Genomic DNA, 17,430 nt, shown 5'->3' with positions numbered 1-17,430 from the left:
AAGGCTCCCTTGTCACTCGTGATGCGCAGGCCAACTGCTAGACGACGGGTCGCCCTTCAGATCGCTGCCCAGGCAACCACCACAACGGCACCATTGGAACGAAAACCGCTGCCGAACCATTATGAAAATTTTGTGCCAAAGAAGTTGTTGCGTAGAGAACGACTCTGGGGAGAGAGCCCTCGCATAGCAAAATCAGGATGGCTTCACGGCCCTCCCAATAGAAATGATGCTGGTGCCAATATTCCAAAAATCCGAATAACGTGTCTTTCGCAAACATTAGCACTGATTTCTATTGGGGAGGGTCGCCGAGAACTTTTGTTATCAAAGCTCCCATTGTAAGCCACGATAGGCACACAAAAAATTGCTAGAGCCCCAAGCACCCACCTCATGGCTAGACAAGGGCTCGCCATTAGTAGATCAACTTTGATAGCAAAAAATTATGCAATACCCAAGCAACACCGGACGGAGGTGCTAGACGAGGGCTCCCGTTTTAGATCGAGTTTTAAAACCACCAAGTAGACGCGGTGAGGGCTGGCAACTGCTGCCAAACCTTTTTCTGAAATTGCGCCAGGTGAGTGACAAGAAAACATGATCTAAAGGAGAGTCAGGGAATAGCACCCTCGAGGGTGGGCTTCATGCCCCTCTAATTGATTCAACGTCAGCGTCCACCGTTTCAAAATCTGACATATCCATCCGCCCTGACAGCAGCGTCGAATCAATGAGGGGGGCACGGGAGAGGCTCGCGGCAACCACCTCTCCCCTTGTGGCCGTGATAGGCACGCAAAAAATTTTGCTAGAGCACCAAGCACCCACCTCATGGCTAGAGACAAGGGCTCGCCATTAGATAAACTTCGAAATTGCTGAACAGACGCGCTATAGAATGGCAACTACTGCCAAGTCTCTTCCGTAGTTGCGTCGGTCGAGTTCTCGAAGAAGGTGATCTAAGAGAGGGTCCAAGCGTAGGCATTCATTGGGAGATTCGCGCCGATGGCATAAACTTATGCAATACTCAAGCAACACCGGACGGAGGTGCTAGACGAGGGTTCTCGTTTTAGATCGAGTTTTAAAATCACCAAGTAGACGCGGTGAGGGCTGGCAACCGCTGCCAAACATTTTTCCAAAATTGCGACAGCTGAGTGGCAAGAAAAAATGATCTAAAGGAGAGTCCAGGAATAGCACCCTCAAGGGTGGGCTTCATGCCCCTCTAATTGATTCAACGTCGGCGTCCACCGTTTCAAAATCCGACATATCCATCCGCCCTGACAACGGCGTTGAATCAGTGAGGGGGGCACGGGAGAGGGCTCGTGGCAACCACCTCTCCCCTTGTAGCCACGATAGGCATGCAAAAAAATTTTGCTAGAGCGCCAAGCACCCACCTCATGGCTAGAGACAAGGGCTCGCCATTAGATCAGCTTCGAAATCGCTGAACAGACGCGCTGTAGAATGGAAATCGCTGCCAAGTCTCTTCCGCAGTTGCGTCGGTCGAGTGATCGAAGAAGGTGATCTAAGAGAGGGTCCAAGCGTAGGCATTCGTTGGGGGATTCGCGCTGATGGCATAAATTTCTGCAATACCCGAGCAACACTGGACGGAGGTGCTAGACGAGGGCTCCCGTTTTAGATCGAGTTTTAAAATCACCAAGTAGAAGCGGTGAGGGCTAGCAACCGCTGCCAAACCTTTTTCAAAAATTGCGCCAGCTAGGTGACAAGAAAACATGATCTGAAGGAGAGTCCAGGAATAGCACCCTCGAGGGTGGGCTTCATGCCCCTCTAATTGATTCAAAGTCGGCGTCCACCATTTAAAAATTCGACATATCCATCCACCCTGACAGCGGCGTTGAATCAATGAGGGGGGCACGGGAGAGGCTTGCGGCAACCACCTCTCCCCTTGTAGCCGCGATAGGCACACAAAAAATTTTGCTAGAGCGCCAACCACCCACCTCATGGCTAGAGACAAGGGCTCGCCATTAGATCAACTTCGAAATCGCTGAACAGACGCGCTGTAGAATGGCAACCGCTGCCAACTCTCTTCCGTAGTTGTGTCGGTCGAGTGATCGAAGAAGGTGATCTAAGAGAGGGTCCAAGCGTGTAGGCATTCGTTGGGGAATTCGCGCCGATGGCATAAATTTATGCAATACCCAAGCAACACCATACGGAGGTGCTAGACGAGGGCTCCCATTTTAGATCGAGTTTTAAAATCACCAAGTAGACGCGGTGAGGGCTGGCAACCGCTGCCAAACCTTTTTCCTAAATTGCGCCAGCTGAGTGACAAGAAAACATGATCTAAAGGAGAGTCCAGGAATAGCACCCTCGAGGGTGGGCTTCATGCCCCTCTAATTGATTCAACGTCGGCGTCCACCGTTTCAAAATCCGACATTTCCATCCGCCTTGACACCGCCGTTGAATCAATGAGAGGGGCACGGGAGAGGTTCGCGGCAACAACCTCTCCTATATAAGCTATTAGTGCGAGGCTCGCTCTGCATTAGAAATTAGCGAACACGCCAACATCCGCCATAAAAATCCAAATCGTTGAAAATTCTGACCAAACAGCCATCCACGACCCAATTTATTATGAGGTCGTCTAAGGAGCAAAAGATTGTCATCGGTTAGGAGATGTGAATTCATGGAGCCAAGGGGGACTGAAATGGTCATCGAGCTCATCCGATCAACTGGATGAATTTCACCTTGAAGGGGCCCAATCCAAAAGTTTCGAAGGTCATCTCCTGGAACTCTCAAGAACAAGGACCGTCTTACTTGCAAACTCTGCTACTGCGCAAACATAGGTTGCAATTAAAGAGAAATTGCCAAGCCATCACAGTGGCCCGAGGCCAATGCTCCGACTAAGTCAATTTTCTCTTGCAATCACCATGCCGCCGTTCACAAAGAGATCTCCCCATTCACTTGCGACGTGACGCACAATCCAAGTGATAGACGCGAGCTCGCCCTTGAAAGGCCAGCCCACTTTCCGAGACATCCCCTGATGACACATTGGAACGACAACTGCTGTCGAACCATTCCCAATGTTGTGCCGATCGAGTTGGCACAGAGGCAACCTTAGGGAGCTCCCGCGTAGCAATCGGGATGTGCTTTCGTACCCATCTCTCACAAAAACCAATCTTAGCTGTGAACAAATTTAGAATCCATGGCTCGTATCCATCGATATCGTCGGCACTGGGTCTATATATTCAAAGGCCACGGAGAGGTTCCGATAAGAGAAGCTCCCCTGCTCGCTCGCACAAACATCCCAAATGCTAGACACAAGCTCCCACCCTTAGCATCGCTCTCCAGATCGCCGCAATGACACATTGGAATGACAACCGCTGTCGAACAACTCTCGAATTTGTGCTGATGGAGTGAGAAAGACGAGCAACTTTGGGGAGCCGCGCATGGCAAACAGGCTGCTGCTTCATTCCACTCTTATATATAGATCCGATGTCGTTGATTTCCTTTGGAATCCGAGGCTGCATTCGTCCTTGCTCACACAAGCAATGGCTCTTCTCATCGAATGGTCACGGGGAGCTTCTGATTACAAAGGCTCCCTTGTCACCCGTGATGCGTAGCCCAACTGCTAGACGACGGCTCGCCCTTCAGATCGCTGCCCAGGAAACCACCACAACGGCACCATTGGAACGACAACCGCTGCCGAACCATTTCGAAATTTTTTTGCCAAAGAAGTTGTTGCAAAGAGAACGACTCTGGGGAGAGAGCCCTTGCATAGCAAAATCGGGATGGCTTCACGGTAGCTGGATGGGATTTGAATTCATGGAGCCAAGGGAGTGAAATGGTCATCGAGCTCATCCGATCAACTGGATGAATTTCACCTTGAAGGGGCCCAATCCAAAAGTTTCGAAGGTCATCTCCTGGAACTGTCAAGAACAAAGGCCAATCTTACATGCAAACTCTGCTACTGCGCAAACATAGCTTGCAATTATAGAGAAATTGCAAGGCCGTCACAATGGCCCGAGGCCAATGCTCCGACTACTAAGTCAATTTTCTCTTGCAATCACCATGCCACCGTTCACAGAGAGATCTCCCCATTCACTTGTGATGATGCACAATCCAAGTGCTAGACGCGATCTCGCCCTTGAAAGGCCGCGTTCCAAGACATCCCGATGACACATTGGAACGACAACCGCTATCGAACCATTCCCAATGTTGTGCCGATCGAGTTGGCACAGAGGCCATCTTAGGGAGCTCCTGCGAATCGATCGGGAAGTGCTTTCGTACCCATCTCTCACAAAAACCAATGTTAGCTGAACAATTTTAGAATCCAAGGCTCGTATCCATCGATATCGTCGACACTGGGTCTATATTCAAAGGCCACGGAGAGGTTCTGATAAGAGAAGCTCCCCTGCTCTCTTGCACAAACATCCCCAAATGCTAGGCGCAAGCTCTGGCCCTTAGCATCGCTCTCCAGATCACCGCAATGACACATTGGAATGACAACCGCTGTCGAACAACTCCCGAATTTGTGCCGATGGAGTGAGAAAGAAGAGCCAGATCGAGTCGACGAAAATGGCTAAGCCAGATCGGGTCGGCCAGCATGGCTCGACCACCATTTTTCGCCGAGAGCTTTCGATATTAAAGCTCCCATGTAGCAGCGATAAGTACACCATGACAAAATTGCTAGAGCGCCGAGCACCCATAGCAAATTGCCATTATCCCAAGCAACACCGGAGTGCTAGACAAGGGCTCATGTTTAGATAAAGTTTTAAAATCACCAAAAAGACACGCCATGGATCGGCAACCGCTGCCTCACCTTTTCCAAAATTGAGTCATCGGAAAACATGATCTAAAGGAGAGCCGAGGAAAAGCACTGAGATCGCTTCATGCCCCTTTCATTCATTCAACATCAGCATACACCATTTGAAAACCCAAAAATCTGATCCGCCTAGACACCAATGTTGAATCAATGAAAGGGGCATGGGAGAGGCTCACGACAACAACCTCTCCTATATAAGCTATTAGTGCGAGGCTCGCTCTGCATTAGAAATCTGCGATAGCGCGGACAAAAACCTTAAAAATCCAATTCAATGAAAAATGTGACCAAACAGCCATCCACGACACCGTTTTTGGAGCTTGCCCAGATCGGCTCGACCAGAATGGCTCGCCCAGATCGGCTCGGCCAGCATCGTGACTTGCTGACTCGGTGAGAGTACTTCGAACTATCAAGAACAAAGGCCAATCTCAAATGCAAACTCTGCTACTGCACAAACATAGCTTGCAATTATAGAGAAATTGCAAGGCCGTCACAATGGCCCGAGGCCAATGCTCTGACTACTAAGTCAATTTTCTCTTGCAATCGCCATGCCGCCGTTCACAGAGAGATCTCCCCATTCACTTGTGACGACGCAAAATCCAAGTGCTAAACGTGAGCTCGCCCTTGAAAGGCCGCGTTCCAAGACATCTTGATGACACATTGGAATGACAACCGCTGTCGAACCATTCCCAATGTTGTGCCGATCGAGTTGGCACAGAGGCGATCTTAGGGAACTGCCGCGTATCGATCGAGAAGTGCTTTCGTACCCATCTCTCACAAAAACCAATGTTAGCTGAACAATTTTATAATCCAAGGCTCGTATCCATCGATATCGTCGGCACTGGGTCTATATTCAAAGGCCACGGAGAGGTTCCGATAAGAGAAGCTCCCCTGCTCGCTTGCACAAACATCCCCAAATTCTAGACGCAAGCTCCCGCACTTAGCATCGCTCTCCAGATCACCGCAATGACACATTGGAACGACAACCGCTGTCGAACAACTCCCGAATTTGTGCCGATGGAGTGAGAAACGAGAGCCAGATCGGGTCGACGAAAATGGCTAAGCCAGATCGGGTCCGCCAGCATGGCTCGGCCACCATTTTTCGCCGAGAGCTTTCGATATTAAAGCTCCCATGTAGCCGCGATAAGTACACCATGACAAATTGGTAGAGCGTCGAGCACCCATAGCAAATTGCCATTATACCAAGCAATGCCAGAGTGCTAGACAAAGGCTCACGTTTAGATCAAGTTTTAAAACCACCAAAAACACACGCCATGGATCGGCAACCGCTGCCTCACCTTTTCCAAAATTGAGTCATCAGAAAACATGATCTAAAGGAGAGCCGAGGAAAAGCACTGAGATCGCTTCATGCCCCTTTCATTCATTCAACATCAGCATACACCATTTGAAAACCCAACAATCCGATCCGCCTAGACACCAATGTTGAATCAATGAAAGGGGCATGAGAGAGGCTCGCGGCAACAACCTCTCCTATATAATCTATTAGTGCGAGGCTCACTCTGCATTAGAAATCTGCGATAGCGCGGACAACTCCATTAAAAATCAAATTCAATGAAAAATGTGACCAAACAGCCATCCACAACACCGTTTTTGGAGCTCGCCTAGATCGGCTCGGGCAGAATGGCTCGCCCAGATCGGCTCAGCCAGCATGGCTCGCCCAGCCTTGGTGAGAGTACTTCGAACTGTCAAGAACAAAGGCCAATCTAACGTGCAAACTCTGCTACTGCGCAAACATAGGTTGCAATTATAGAGAAATTGCAAGGCCGTCACAATGGCCCGAGGCCAATGCTCCGACTACTAAGTCAATTTTCTCTTGCAATCACCATGCCGCTGTTCACAGAGAGATCTCCCCAATCACTTGTGACGACGCACAATCCAAGTGCTAGACGCGAGCTCGCCCTTGAAAGGCTGCGTTCCAAGACATCCTGATGACACATTGGAACGACAACCGCTGTCGAACCATTCCCAATGTTGTGCCGATCGAGTTGGCACAGAGGTGACCAAACAGCCATCCACGACACTATTTTTGGAGCTCAGCCAGATCGGCTCGGCCAGAACAGCTCGACCAGCATGGCTCGGCCAGCATGGCTCGGCCAGAATGGCTCACCCAGATTGGCTCGGCCAGAACGGCTCGCCCAGATCGGCTCGGCTAGCATGGCTCGGCCAGAACGGCTCGCCCAGATCGGCTCGGCCAGAATGGCTCGCCCAGATCGGCTCAGCCAGCATGGCTCGCCCAGCCTTGGTGAGAGTACTTGGAACCGTCAAGAACAAAGCCCAATCATACATGCAAACTCTTCTATGCGCAAACATAGGTTGTAATTATAGAGAAATTGCAAGGCCGTCACAATGGCCCGAGGCCAATGCTCTGACTACTAAGTCAATTTTCTCTTGCAATCGCCATGCCGCCGTTCACAAAGAGATCTCCCCATTCACTTATGACGAAGCACAATCCAAGTGCTAGACGCGAGCTCGCCCTTGAAAGGCCGCGTTCCAAGAAATCCCGATGACACATTAGAACGACAACCGGTGTCGAACCATTCCCAATGTTGTGCCGATCGAGTTGGCACAGAGGTGACCAAACAGCCATCCACGACACCATTTTTGGAGCTCGGCCAGATCAGCTCGGCCAGCATGGCTCGGCCAAAACGGCTTGCCCAGATCGGCTCGGCCAGAACGGCTCGCCCAGATCGGCTCGCCCAGCATGGCTCGGCCACAACGGCTCGCCCAGATCGGCTCGGCCAGAACGGGTCGCCCAGATCAGCTCGGCCAGAATGGCTTGCCCAGAACGGCTCGGCAGGATCGGGTCGGCCAGAATGGCTCGCCCAGATCGCCTCGGCCAGCATGGCTCGGCCAGAACGGCTCGGCCAGATCGGGATGATGACTTGATGAACAGACTTAGAGATTCGACTTTGTGGGCCGACCTGGTGGGGTGACTTGATGAACGCACTTGAAGGGTCGACTTGGTGGGGTGACTCTATGAACGGACCTAAAGAGTTGACTTGGTTAGAGTACTTGGCGGGGTGACTCGATGAAAGGACTTAAAGAGTCGACTTGGTGAGAGTACTTGGTGGGGCGACTTGATGAACGCACTTGAAGAATCGACTTGGTTAGAGTACTTGGCAGGGCGACTTGATGAATGGACTCAAAGAGTCGACTTGGTGAGAGTACCTGGTGGCTCGACTTGATGAGCAGATTAAAGAGTCAACTTGGTGAGAGTACTTGGCGGGGTGAACTGATGAACGAACATAAAGAGTCAGCTTGGTGGGAGTACTTGGTGGGCCGACCTGGTGGGGTGACTTTATGGACGGACTTAAAGAGTCGACTTGGTTAGATTACTTGTTCTGGTGACTTGATGAACGGACTTCGAGAGTCGACTTGGTGCGGTGACTTGATGAAAGGACTTAAAGGGTTGACTTGGTGAGAGTACTTGGCAGGGCGACTTGATGAATGGACTTAAAGGGTCGACTTGGCGGGGTGACTTGATGAACGGACCTAAAGAGTTGACTTGGTGAGAGCACTTGGTGGGGTGAACTGATGAACGGACTTAAAGAGTCGACTTGGTGGGAGTACTTGGTGGGCGGACTTGATGAACGGACTTATAGAGTCGACGTGGTGAGAGTAGTTGTTCTGGTGACTTGATGAACGGACTTAAAGAGTCGGCTTGGCGGGGTGACTTGATGAAAGGACTTAAACAGTCGACTTGGTCGGGTGACTCGATGAACGAACTTAGAGGGTCGACTTTGCGGGGTGACCTGACGAACGGACCTAAAGAGTTGACTTGGTGAGAGTACTCGGTGGGGTGACCTGATGAACAGACTTAGAGAGTCGACTTGGTGAGAGTCCTTGGTGGGCCGACCTGGTTGGGTGACTTCGTGAACTGACTTAAAGAGTCGACTTGGTGGGAGTACTTGGTGGGGTGACTTGATGAACGAACTTCAAGGGTCGACTTGGCGAGGTGACTTGATGAACGGTCCTAAAGAGTTGACTTGGTGAGAGTACTTGGTGTGGTGACTTGATGAAAAGACTTAAAGAGTCAAATTGGTGAGAGTACTTGGTGGGGTGACTTGATGAACGCACTTGAAGGGTCGACTTGGTGGGGTGACTTTATGAATGGACCTAAAGAGTTGACGTGGTGAGAGTGCTTGGTGGGGTGACTTGATGAACATAGTTAAAGAGTCGACTTGGTGAGAGTAGTTGGTCGGGTGACTTGATGAACGCACTCGAAGAATCGACTTGGTTAGAGTACTTGGTGGGGTGACTTGATGAACGGACTTAAAGATTCGACTTGGTGGGCCGACCTGGCGGGGTGACTTGATGAACGGACTTAGAGAGTCGACTTGGTGAGAGTACTTGGTGGGCCGACCTGGCCGGGTGACTTGATGAACAAACTTAAAGAGTTGACTTGGTGAGAGTACCCGGTGGGCTGACCTGGTCACGTGACTTGATGAACGGACTTAAAGAGTCGACTTGGTGGGCCGACTTGGCCGAGTGACTTGATGAACGAACTTAAAGGGTCGACTTGGTGAGAGTACTTGGTGGGCTGACCTGGCGGGGCGACTTGATGAACGAACTTAAAGAGTCAACTTGGTGAGAGTACTCGTTGGGGTGACCTGATGAACAAACCTAAAGAGTCGACCTGGTGAGAGTACTTGGTGGGCCGACCTGGCAGGGTGACTTGGTGAGCAAACTTAAAGAGTCAACTTGGTGAGAGTAGTTGGTGGGCTGACCTGGCGGGGTGACTTGATGAACGAACTTAAAGAGTCGACCTGGTGGGCCGACTTGGCAGAGTGACTTCATGAACGAACTTAAAGAGTCCACTCGGTGGGCCGACCTGGCGGGGTGACTTGATGAACGAACTTAAAGAGTCGACTTGGTGAGAGTAATTTGTGGGCTGACCTGGCGGGGTGACTTGATGAATGAACTTAAAGAGTCGACTTGGTGGGGTGACTTGATGAATGCACTTGAAGGGTCGACTTGGTGGGGTGACTCTATGAATGGACCTAAAGAGTTGACTTGGTCAGAGTACTTGGTGGGGTGACTCGATGAAAGGACTTAAAGAGTCGACTTGGTGAGAGTACTTGGTGGCTCAACTTTATGAGCAGACTTAAAGAGTCCACTTGGTGAGAGTGGGCCTAACGGGGCGATGTGGTGAGTGGGCCTAATGGGGCGAGTGGTATTAGAGAGCCGACGTGGTGAGGTGACTCGGCGAATTGGTTCGTTGAGATGACATGGTGAGCTGACTTGGCGAGTCAACCCGGCGAGCAAACATAAAGAGTCGACTTGGCAACGTACTCGAGTCGACTTGGTGAGGCGACCCGGCAAGCGGGCTCAAAGAGTCAACATGGTGAGGCGACTCATTGAGTCAACATGGTGAGGCGACTCATGGTGAGGAGCTATCCTTGAGGCGACTTGGTGGGCCTACTTGATTAGTCAACTTGGTGAGCCGACCTGAAGAGCTGACACGGTGAGCAAGCTTAAAGAGGCGACGACTTGGTGGGGTAACTCGGCAAGCCAACTTATCGAGGCGAGATGGTGAGTCGACTTGGTGAGCTGACTTGGTGAGCGCACTTAAAGAGTCAACTTCGTGAGGTGACTCGGTGAGTTAGCCCGCTGATGCGACTTCCGCGGGCTGACCTGGTGAATGAACTTAAAGAGGCGACTTGGGCGGGCCGACCTGGCGAGCGAACTTAAAGAGTTGACTTGGCAACGCACTTGAACAATCGACATGGTGAGCTGACATGGTGAGTGGGCTTAGAGAAGCAACTCGGCAGGGTGACTTGATGAACGAACTTAAAGGGTCGACTTGATGAACGGACCTAAAGAGTTGACTTTGTGAGAGTACTTGGCGGGGTGAACTGATGAACGGACTTAAAGAGTCGACTTGGTGGGAGTACTTGGTGGGCCGACTTGATGAACGGACTTACAAAGTCAACTTGGTGAGAGTATTTGTTCTGGTGACTTGATGAATGGACTTAAAGAGTCGGCTTGGCGGGGTGACTTGATGAAAGGACTTAAACAGTCGACTTGGTCGGGTGACTCGATGAACAAACTTAGAGGGTCAACTTTGCGGGGTGACTTGATGAACGGACCTAAAGAGTTGACTTGGTGAGAGTACTTGGTTGGGTGACTCGATGAAAGGACTTAAAGAGTCGACTTGGTGAGAGTACTTGGTGGCTCGACTTTATGAGCAGACTTAAAGAGTCCACTTGGTGAGAGTAGGCCTAACGGGGCGATGTGGTGAGTGGGCCTAACGGGGCGAGTTGGTGGGGTGACTTGGCGAGTGGTATTAGAGAGCCGACATGGTGAGGCGACTCGGCGAGTTGGTTCATTGAGATGACATGGTGAGCTGACTTGGCGAGTCGACCCGGCGAGCGAACTTAAAGAGTCGACTTGGCAATGTACTCGAGTCGACTTGGTGAGGCGACCCGGCGAGCGGGCTCAAAGAGTCAACATTGTGAGGCGACTCATGGTGAGGAGCTATCCTTGAGGCGACTTGGTGGGCCTACTTGATTAGTCGACTTGGTGAGCCGACCTGACGAGCTGACACGGTGAGCGGGCTTAAAGAGGCGACGACTTGGTGGGGTAACTCGGCAAGCCAACTTATCGAGGTGAGATGGTGAGTCGACTTGGTGAGCTGACTTGGTGAGCGCACTTAAAGAGTTAACTTCGTGAGGTGACTCGGTGAGTTAGCCCGCTGATGCGACTTGGGCGGGCCGACCTGGCGAACGAACTTAAAGAGGCGACTTGGGCGGGCTGACCTGGCGAGCGAACTTAAAGAGTTGACTTGGCAACGCACTTGAACAATCGACTTGGTGAGCTGACATGGTGAGTGGGCTTAGAGAAGCAACTCGGTGGGGCGACTTGATGAACGGACTTAAAGGGTCGACTTGGCGGGGTGACTTGATGAACGGACCTAAAGAGTTGACTTGGTGAGAGTACTTGGCGGGGTGAACTGATGAATGGACTTAAAGAGTCAACTTGGTGGGAGTATTTGGTGGGCCGACTTGATGAACGAACTTATAGAGTCGACTTGGTGAGAGTAGTTGTTCTGGTGACTTGATGAACGGACTTAAAGAGTCGGCTTGGCGGGGTGACTTAATGAAAGAACTTAAACAGTCGACTTGGTCGGGTGACTCGATGAACGAACTTAGAGGGTCGACTTTGCGGGGTGACCTGATGAACGGACCTAAAGATTTGACTTGGTGAGAGTACTTGGTGGGGTGACCTGATGAACAGACTTAGAGAGTCGACTTGGTGAGAGTCCTTGGTGGGCCGATCTGGTTGGGTGACTTCATGAACTAACTTAAAGAGTCAACTTGGTGGGAGTACTTGGTGGGGTGACTTGCTGAATGGACTTCAAAGGTCGACTTGGCGAGGTGACTTGATGAACGGTCCTAAAGAGTTGACTTGGTCAGAGTACTTGGTGTGGTGACTTGATGAAAAGACTTAAAGAGTCAAATTGGTGAGAGTACTTGGTGGGGTGACTTGATGAACGCACTTGAAGGGTCGACTTGGTGGGGTGACTTTATGAACGGACCTAAAGAGTTGACGTGGTGAGAGTGCTTGGTGGGGTGACTTGATGAACATAGTTAAAGAGTCAACTTGGTGAGAGTAGTTGGTCAGGTGACTTGATGAACGCACTTGAAGAATCGACTTGGTTAGAGTACTTGGTGGGGTGACTTGATGAACGGACTTAAAGATTCGACTTGGTGGGCCAACCTGGCGGGGTGACTTGATGAATGGACTTAGAGAGTCGACTTGGTGAGAGTAATTGGTGGGCCGACCGAGCCGGGTGACTTGATGAACAAACTTAAAGAGTCGACTTGGTGAGAGTACCCGGTGGGCTGACCTGGTCACGTGACTTGATGAACGGACTTAAAGAGTCGACTTGGTGGGCCGACTTGGTGGGTCAAACTAGTGGGGTGACTTGGTGAGAGTACTTGGTGGGCTGACCTGGCAGGGTGACTTGATGAACGAACTTAGAGAGTCGACTTTGTGAGAGTACTTGGTGGGTCGAACTGGCGGGGTGACTTGATGAACGAACTTAAAGAGTTGACCTGGTGAGAGAACTTGGTGGGCCGAGCTGGCGGGGTGAATTGATGAACGAACCTAAAGAGTCAACTTTGTGAGAGTACTTGGTGGGCCGACCTGGCGGGGTGAGTTGATGACCAAACTTAAAGGGTCGACTTGGTGAGAGTACTTGGTGGGCCGACCTGGCGGGGCGACTTGATGAACGAACTTAAAGAGTTGACTTGGTGAGAGTACTCGGTGGGGTGACCTGATGAACAAACCTAAAGAGTCGACCTGGTGAGAGTACTTTGTGGGCCGACCTGGCGGGGTGACTTGGTGAGCAAACTTAAAGAGTCGACTTGGTGAGAGTAGTTGGTGGGCTGACCTGGCGAGGTGACTTGATGAACGAACTTAAAGAGTCGACCTGGTGGGCCGACTTGGCAGAGTGACTTCATGAATGAACTTAAAGAGTCCACTCGGTGGGCTGACCTGGCAGGGTGAATTGATGAACGAACTTAAAGAGTCGACTTGGAGAGAGTAATTTGTGGGCTGACCTGGCGGGGTGACTTGATGAATGAACTTAAAGAGTCGACTTGGTGGGGTGACTTGATGAACGCACTTGAAGGGTCGACTTGGTGGGGTGACTCTATGAACGGACCTAAAGAGTTGACTTGGTGAGAGTACTTGGTGGGGTGACTCGATGAGAGGACTTAAAGAGTCAACTTGGTGAGAGTACTTGGTGGCTCGACTTTATGAGCAGACATAAAGAGTCCACTTGGTGAGAGTGGGCCTAACGGGGCGATGTGGTGAGTGGGCCTAACGGGGCGAGTGGTATTAGAGAGCCGACGTGGTGAGGAGACTCGGCAAGTTGGTTCGTTGAGATGACATGGTGAGCTGACTTGGCGAGTCGACCCGGCGATCGAACTTAAAGAGTCGACTTGGCAACGTACTCGAGTCGACTTGGTGTGGCGACCCGGCGAGCGGGCTCAAAGAGTCAACATGGTGAGGCGACTCATTGAGTCAACATGGTGAGGCGACTCATGGTGAGGATCTATCCTTGAGGCGACTTGGTGGGCCTACTTGATTAGTCGACTTGGTGAGCCGACCTGACGAGCTGACACGGTGAGCGGGCTTAAAGAGGCGACGACTTGGTGGGGTAACTCGGCAAGCCAACTTATCGAGGCGAGATGGTGAGTCGACTTGGTGAGCTGACTTGGTGAGCGCACTTAAAGAGTCAACTTCGTGAGGTGACTCGGCGAGTTAGCCCGCTGATGCGACTTGGGTGGGCCGACCTGGCGAACGAACTTAAAGAGGCGACTTGGGCGGGCTGACCTGGCGAGTGAACTTAAAGAGTTGACCTGGAAACGCACTTGAACAATCGACTTGGTGAGTGGGCTTAGAGAAGCAACTCGGCGGGGCGACTTGATGAACGGACTTAAAGGGTCGACTTGGCAGGGTGACTTGATGAACGGACCTAAAGAGTTGACTTGGTGAGAGTACTTGGCGGGGTGAACTAATGAACGGACTTAAAGAGTCGACTTGGTGGGAGTACTTGGTGGGTGGACTTGATGAACGAACTTATAGAGTCGACTTGGTGAGAGCAGTTGTTCTGGTGACTTGATGAACAGACTTAAAGAGTTGGCTTGGCGGGGTGACTTGATGAAAGGACTTAAACAGTCGACTTGGTCGGGTGACTCGATGAACGAACTTAGAGGGTCAACTTTGCGGGGTGACCTGACGAACGGACCTAAAGAGTTGACTTGGTGAGAGTACTCGGTGGGGTGACCTGATGAACAGACTTAGAGAGTCGACTTGGTGAGAGTCCTTGGTGGGCCGACCTGGTTGGGTGACTTCGTGAACTGACTTAAAGAGTCAACTTGGTGGGAGTACTTGGTGGGGTGACTTGATGAACAGACTTCAAGGGTCGACTTGGCGAGGTGACTTGATGAACGGTCCTAAAGAGTTGACTTGGTGAGAGTACTTGCTGTGGTGACTTGATGAAAAGACTTAAAGAGTCAAATTGGTGAGAGTACTTGGTGGGGTGACTTGATGAACGCACTTGAAGGGTCGACTTGGTGGGGTGACTTTATGAACGGACCTAAAGAGTTGACGTGGTGAGAGTGCTTGGTGGGGTGACTTGATGAACATAGTTAAAGAGTCGACTTGGTGAGAGTAGTTGGTCGGGTGACTTGATGAACGCACTCGAAGAATTGACTTGGTTAGAGTACTTGGTGGGGTGACTTGATGAACGGACTTAAAGATTCGACTTGGTGGGCCGACCTGGCGGGGTGACTTGATGAACGGACTTAGAGAGTCGACTTGGTGAGAGTACTTGGTGGGCCGACCTGGCCGGGTGACTTGATGAACAAACTTAAAGAGTCGACTTGGTGAGAGTACCCGGTGGGCTGACCTGGTCACGTGACTTGATGAACGGACTTAAAGAGTCGACCTGGTGGGCTGACTTGGCCGGGTGACTTGATGAACAAACTTAAAGGGTCGACTTGGTGGGTCAAACTAGCAGGGTGACTTGGTGAGAGTACTTGGTGGGCTGACCTGGCAGGGTGACTTGATGAACGAACTTAGAGAGTCGACTTTGTGAGAGTACTTGGTGGGTCGAACTGGCGGGGTGACTTGATGAACGAACTTAAAGAGTTATCCTGGTGAGAGAACTTGGTGGGCCAAGCTGGCGGGGTGAATTGATGAACGAACCTAAAGAGTCGACTTTGTGAGAGTACTTGGTGGGCCGACCTAGCAGGGTGAGTTGATGACCGAACTTAAAGGGTCGACTTGGTGAGAGTACTTGGTGGGCCGACCTGGCGGGGTGACTTGATGAACGAACTTAAAGAGTCGACTTGGTGAGAGTACTCGGTGGGGTGACCTGATGAACAAACCTAAAGAGTCGACCTGGTGAGAGTACTTTGTGGGCCGACCTGGCGGGGTGACTTGGTGAGCAAACTTAAAGAGTCGACTTGGTGAGAGTAGTTGGTGGGCTGACCTGGCGGGGTGACTTGATGAACAAACTTAAAGAGTCGACTTGGAGAGAGTAATTTGTGGGCTGACCTGGCGGGGTGACTTGATGAATGAACTTAAAGAGTTGACTTGGTGGGGTGACTTGATGAACGCACTTGAAGGGTCGACTTGGTGGGGTGACTCTATGAACGGACCTAAAGAGTTGACTTGGTGAGAGTACTTGGTGGGGTGACTCGATGAAAGGACTTAAAGAGTCAACTTGGTGAGAGTACTTGGTGGATCGACTTTATGAGCAGACTTAAAGAGTCCACTTGGTGAGAGTGGGCCTAACGGGGCGATGTGGTGAGTGGGCCTAACGGGGCGAGTTGGTGGGGCGACTTGGCGAGTGGTATTAGAGAGCCGACGTGGTGAGGCGACTCGGCGAGTTGGTTCGTTGAGATGACATGGTGAGCTGACTTGGCGAGTCGACCCGGCGAGCGAACTTAAAGAGTCGACTTGGCAACGTACTCGAGTCGACTTGGTGAGGCGACCCGGCGAGCGGGCTCAAAGAGTCAACATGGTGAGGCGACTTGGTGGGCCTACTTGATTAGTCGACTTGGTCAGCCGACCTGATGAGCTGACACGGTGAGCGGGCTTAAAGAGGCGACGACTTGGTGGGGTAACTCGGAAAGCCAACATATCAAGGTGAGATGGTGAGTCGACTTGGTGAGCTGACTTGGTGAGCGCACTTAAAGAGTCAACTTCGTGAGGTGACTCGGCGAGTTAGCCCGCTGATGCGACTTGGGCAGGCCGACCTGGCGAACGAACTTAAAGAGGCGACTTGTGCGGGCTGACCTGGCGAGCGAACTTAAAGAGTTGACTTGGCAACGCACTTGAACAATCAACTTGGTGAGCTGACATGGTGAGTGGGCTTAGAGAAGCAACTCGGTGGGGCGACTTGATGAACGGACTTAAAGGGTTGACTTGGCGGGGTGACTTGATGAACGGACCTAAAGAGTTGACTTGGTGAGAGTACTTGGCGGGGTGAACTGATGAACGGACTTAAAGAGTCGACTTGGTGGGAGTACTTGGTGGGCCGACTTGATGAACGGACTTATAGAGTCGACTTGGTGAGAGTAGTTGTTCTGGTGACTTGATGAATGGACTTAAAGAGTCGGCTTGGCGGGGTGACTTGATGAAAGGACTTAAACAGTCGACTTGGTCAGGTGTCTCGATGAACAAACTTAGAGGGTCGACTTTGTGTGGTGACCTAATGAACGGACCTAAAGAGTTGACTTGGTGAGAGTACTCGGTGGGGTGACCTGATGAACAGACTTAGAGAGTCGACTTGGTGAGAGTCCTTGGTGGGCCGACCTGGTTGGGTTACTTCATGAACTGACTTAAAGAGTCGACTTGGTGGGAGTACTTGGTGGGGTGACTTGATGAACGGACTTCAAGGGTCAACTTGGCGAGGTGACTTGATGAACGGTCCTAAAGAGTTGACTTGGTGAGAGTACTTGGTGTGGTGACTTGATGAAAAGACTTAAAGAGTTAAATTGGTGAGAGTACTTGGTGGGGTGACTTGATGAACGCACTTGAAGGGTCGACTTGGTGGGGTGACTTTATGAACGGACCTAAAGAGTTGACGTGGTGAGAGTGCTTGGTGGGGTGACTTGATGAACATAGTTAAAGAG

Source organism: Cupressus sempervirens, chromosome 2 (genome assembly GCF_028749045.1).
Source record: "Cupressus sempervirens isolate cs-2001-9-10 chromosome 2, ASM2874904v1, whole genome shotgun sequence".
Classification (NCBI taxonomy): Eukaryota; Viridiplantae; Streptophyta; class Pinopsida; order Cupressales; family Cupressaceae; genus Cupressus; species Cupressus sempervirens.
This window is presented reverse-complemented; position numbering follows the sequence as displayed.